This window comes from Heterodontus francisci, chromosome 16 (assembly GCF_036365525.1).
Source record: "Heterodontus francisci isolate sHetFra1 chromosome 16, sHetFra1.hap1, whole genome shotgun sequence".
In the NCBI taxonomy this organism is placed as follows: Eukaryota; Metazoa; Chordata; class Chondrichthyes; order Heterodontiformes; family Heterodontidae; genus Heterodontus; species Heterodontus francisci.
In genome coordinates this window covers 101,980,265-101,985,303 of record NC_090386.1, presented here as the reverse complement: position 1 = coordinate 101,985,303, position 5,039 = coordinate 101,980,265, and the positions used below count along the sequence as shown (strand labels likewise).

Genomic DNA, 5,039 nt, shown 5'->3' with positions numbered 1-5,039 from the left:
CTCTTGAAACAACTCTGTCTATTGGCGAGTGAGTGCCATTTGATAGGAACCATTGCCGACTGCTCCCATCACATTGCTGATGATTGAGAATGGGCTGTAGCATGGTATTTGACTGGATTGGATTTGTTCTGTTTTATGGCAAGGACATTATTGCAAACTTACAGTAAAGTATAACAGTAACATCAACTGCAATAAACCAGCTGCCACATTTCCCTACATTAACACTGGGATACCACAGAGTATCGGAGTATTAATACCACAGGTTATCAGAGCATTAATACCACAGAGTATTGGAGTATTAATACCATACTGTATCAGAGTAGTAATACCACAGAGTGTCAGTGTGTTAATACTACAGGGTATCAGAGTATTAATACTACAGGTATTGGAGGCCTTTCTGGATGACATCATTGGCCAAGTCGCAGACAAGAGGGAGATTTTCTGTTTGTTATTTCCGTGGCTCTGATGTGAGTTAATCTGAGCTCTGGCAGAACAATGACCTTCAACAGAACAAAAGAGACAGATGCCCCTGCAGCACATCTATCTATGTTATAAACAGCTGCTGACCTCACTGTACGATGTATGTTCAGGCCTGGGTCAATGCTTCTGGATAAAACCCCTTGGTCAGTGTCCGTTCTAAGCTCTATGTTTGATTACTGGAAGCCTGGCCAGAAACCTGCAAAATTTTTGTTTTCAAATATTTTTCCAATTCACTTTCACCAATAAAATGGTGTAAAGATAAATGTAGTGAAGAGAACGATCCCCTGTTCCAGCTGTTGAAAGGTCACTAGACCCCATCTATCCTTATAAAGCCACATACTAACATTCTCTCCATCCACACAGCAGCAGTTAGAATAAAACTCAACCGAGGATAACAACTGTAAGCGTAACCATCATCTTTATCCTGAACTCCAAGGTCAACACTAATGCAGTACTGAGGGAGTGCTGAACTGTCAGAGGGTCAGTACTGAGGGAGTGCTGAACTGTCAGAGGGTCAGTACTGAGGGAGTGCTGCACTGTTATAGGGTCAGTACTAAGGGAGTGCTGCACTGTCGTAGGGTCAGTACTGAGGGTGTGCTGCACTGTCGTAGGGTCAGTACTGAGGGTGTGCTGCATTGTCGTAGGGTCAGTACTGAGGGAGTGCTGCACTGTCATAGGGTCAGTACTGAGGGAGCGCCGCACTGTCGGAGGGGGAGAGAGAGAGAGAGACAGAGAGAGAGACAGAGAGAGAGGGAAGGTACCTGGTCTGTTCCTGCTACTTCACCAGCTGATAACACTGGTTTAAAACAGTGATTTAATTGATCCAACATTTCCTTCAACAGACATTTGCAGAGTCCCTTTCACAAAACAATACCATCCTGTTAGGAAATAAACCAGAATTTGGGAGCATTGAGGATGAGGTAAAGGGTTAAATTCAGAAGATGGGGAGGGATGGAGACAGGTGAGGAGGTGAAGAGGGTGAAAGGGTGAGGGGGTGAGGGAATGAGGGGGTGGGAGTGAGAGGGGAAGAGATGCAGCAAGCAGGCTTTGAGATGGGTAATGTTGAGTGAGGGTGTGGGTAGTGATTGAGTGCAGTGAATGGATAAAGATGGAAACTCAGAATCAGCAAAGTATCAGAACAATTTAATTGCTGCCATAATCTTCCTCCAGCGGGAACTCAGGCAAAGGATCCACAAAATATAGGAATTAACAGGTTATATAATACTAAAAAAACAAACAAAGTCTCCAATCTCTTTGTTTCAGCTTTATCCTAATGAAGAGGCGGATCCCAATCGTTGCCTTAATTCACAGTCTGATTGGCCAGGCACTACTGCTTTCTGGCTTGTAATGAGATTGGACAGTTCTGGTGCTAGGACTGGTTGTCATATCTGCTGCTGTTTAAAGTGTTGGAAGATTTTCAAGTGCCCCTCCTCGCAGATTAGATAAACAGACAGGCATGTTTCTATTCCTAGACTGTTTCCATTCGGTGAGCTGGGACTGTGGACAATCAAAGGATGGAGGTACTTTGTCCCGGAGTCCAAACCTGTTCCCAGTTTAGAAATGTTCCATCTGCTCCCGTTATTACTCTGTTCATTTGGGGTTTTCAGTAACTCAGTTGAGCTCCTTGATAAATGTAGGGTGAAATCGGACATGGACTGTGTGAAAATCAGGTGGAATTAAATCAGACTCCCACACCATAATATATTCAATTAAAGCAGATGTACAGCCATTCATTGCCATCATGGCTGATCTGTATCTTAACTCCATTTACCAGCCTTGGTTCCATAACCCTTAATACTCTTACCCCCCCAAAAATCTATCAACTAATTTTGAAATTTTCAGTTCAACCCCAGCCTCAACAGCTTTTTACGGGGGAGAGAGTTCCAGATTTCCATTCTCTTTGTGTGAAGAAGTGTTTCCTGACATCACCCCTGAACGGCCTGGCTCGACTTTCCCACCAGAGGAAATAGTTTCTTTGTATCTACTCTATTAACTCCTTTAATTAACTTAACCTCCTCGCTTAGATCACCCCTTAATCCTCTAAACTTGAGGGAATATAAGACTAGTCTGTGCAACTTGTCTTCATAATTTAACCCTTTTAGCCCAGTATCATTCTGGTGAATCTGCACTGCACCCTCTCCAAAGCCAATGTATCCTTCCTGAGGTGAGGGGTCCGCAACTGAACACAGTGACTCCAGGTGGAATCCAGCCAGAGCTCTGTACAGCTGCAATATAATTTACACCCCTTCGTATTCCAGCCTTCTTTAGAATAAAAGATAATATTCCATTTGCCGTTTTAAGTTTTTTTGTAACTGTCCACGAGCTTTTAGTGATTCCAATAATTGAACTCTGAAAACTCTCTGCTCATCCACACTTCCCAGTTTCGCACTATTTGGAAAATGCTCTGATCTATCTTTACTGGATCCAAAGTGAGTGACCTCACACTTTCCCACATTGAATTCCATTTGCCCCAGTTTTGCCCACTCACTTAATCTATCAATGTCACTTTGCAACTTTTTTTATTCATTTGGGGGATGTGGGCATTGCTGGCCAGGCCATCATTTGTTGTCCATCCCTAATTGCCCTTGAGAAGGTGGTGGTGAGCTGCCTTCTTGAACCGCTGCAGTCCTTGGGGTGTAGCTAAACCCACTGTGCTGTTAGGAAGAGAGTTCCAGGATTTTGACCCAGCAACAGTGAATGAACGGCGATATAGTTCCAAGTCAGGATGGTGTGTGGTGCTGCCATGCAACTGCTGCCCTTGTCCTGCTAGTTGGTCGAGGTCGTGGGTTTGGAAGGTGCTGTCTAAGGAGCCTTGGTGAGTTGCTGCAGTGCATCTTGTAGATGGTACACACTGCTGCCACTGTGCGTCGGTGGTGGAGGGAGTGAATGTTTGTGGATGGGGTGCCAATCAAGCGGGCTGCTTTGTCCTGGATGGTGTTGAGCTTCTTGAGTGTTGTTGGAGCTGCACCCATCCAGGCAAGTGGAGAGTATTCCATCACACTCCTGACTTGTGCCTTGTAGATGGTGGACAGGCATTGGGGAGTCAGGAGTCGAGTTACTCGCTGCAGGATTCCCAGCCTCTGATTCATCAGCTGAGGGAGGGCGGTAGGTGGTAATCAACAGGAGGTTTTCTTGACCATGTTTGACCTGATGCCATGAGATCCGGAGTCAATGTTGGAGACTCCTTAGTAAATGCTTGCTGAAATCCCATATAAACAGCATTCATAGACACGCCATTATTTACCATGTTAATTACCTCCTCAAAAAATTCAACAATGTTCATTAGATATGTTACCCTTTACAAATCCATGCTGGTTGTCTGATCAGCTCTTATTTGTCCAAAAACTAACATACCTGGTTCCTCACAACATATTCTACTAACTTCCCCACAACTGACGTTGGTCTAATAAGCCTAGAATTTTCTCTTTTATGTCTCCCACGCTTCTTCAATAATGGAGTGACATTTTTAAGATCAGGAGATTTTTTTACACAGCGGGTTGTTGTGATCTGCAACGCGTTGCCTGAAAGGGCGGTGGAAGCAGATTCAATAGTAACTTTCAAAGGGGAATTGGATAAATACTTGGAAAGAAAAGATTTGCAGGGCTCTGAGGGACAGAGCAGGCGGTGGGGGGAGGGACTAATTGGATAGCTCTTTCAAAGAGCTGGCATAGGCACGATGGGCCGAATGGCCTCCTTCTGTGCTGTAAGTTTGGTAAAGTTTCCAGCCCAATGGGACAATTCCTGAATCAAGAGAGTTTGGAAGTTGATGACTGAAACAGCTGCAATTTCTTCCCCTAATTCTTTTAATCCCTGGGCTGGAAACCTTTGGGTCCTGGCAATTTTTCTAACCTGATCTCATTATTTTCTCCATTACCATCTTTTAAACGTACATTAAGTCTAGTAATTTCCTTCCCTTGATTTCTATGCAGGTTTCCTCCTTGGTATTTTATTCTCATGCTCAACTGTGAAGACCAGTATCAAGAATTATTTAGCAAATCTGCCATTTGCTGCATTTGAGTTATAATATTTCCTGTGTGTTTTGTTAAGGGATGATGTTAATCTTAACCACCCTCATTCTCTTCATATATTCTAAAATATTTCAGTGCTGTTCTTGATATTCCCTGGCAAGTTTATTGTCTTACACATCACAGGACAAGCAATGAAATATCTCATCGAATATAATAGAATGGTGGGAATGAAAGGTCACAAGATATTTGAGGTGCATGAACATTGTTGAAGAGTTTAGCAGTAACTATGTTTGGAAGATATTACACAACAGCCTGGAAGCTGTGTCGGATGTCGCTTTGTTTAGATCTCTGGAATGTGCCATGTGATAGTCTGCCCTTTTCAGAAGTCAAACTGCCAAACAGAGTCACTGATGTGGATCAAAGATGCCAGCAGACACTCGGACCTTGTGCTGTGCTGCTAATTTATCATTCCTGTGATTACACAGAGAGGCCAGTTCGAATAGAATCAGGGCCACTTGTAACATATAATCTCTCCATTCTTTGCCTTTATTGCAATCAGATATTGTCTCCCTGGGTGAATTTGCAGCTGGT

The 5,039-nt window shown here is 43.6% G+C and overlaps 1 non-coding gene across 1 annotated transcript; it reads right to left on the bottom strand.

Annotated features, from left to right (window-relative positions):
- Positions 1–722: 722 nt before the first annotated feature.
- Positions 723–846, bottom strand: LOC137378563 (U6atac minor spliceosomal RNA). Its single transcript, XR_010976633.1, has one exon. It is a non-coding gene; the product is annotated as a U6atac minor spliceosomal RNA (small nuclear RNA).
- Positions 847–5,039: the final 4,193 nt, after the last annotated feature.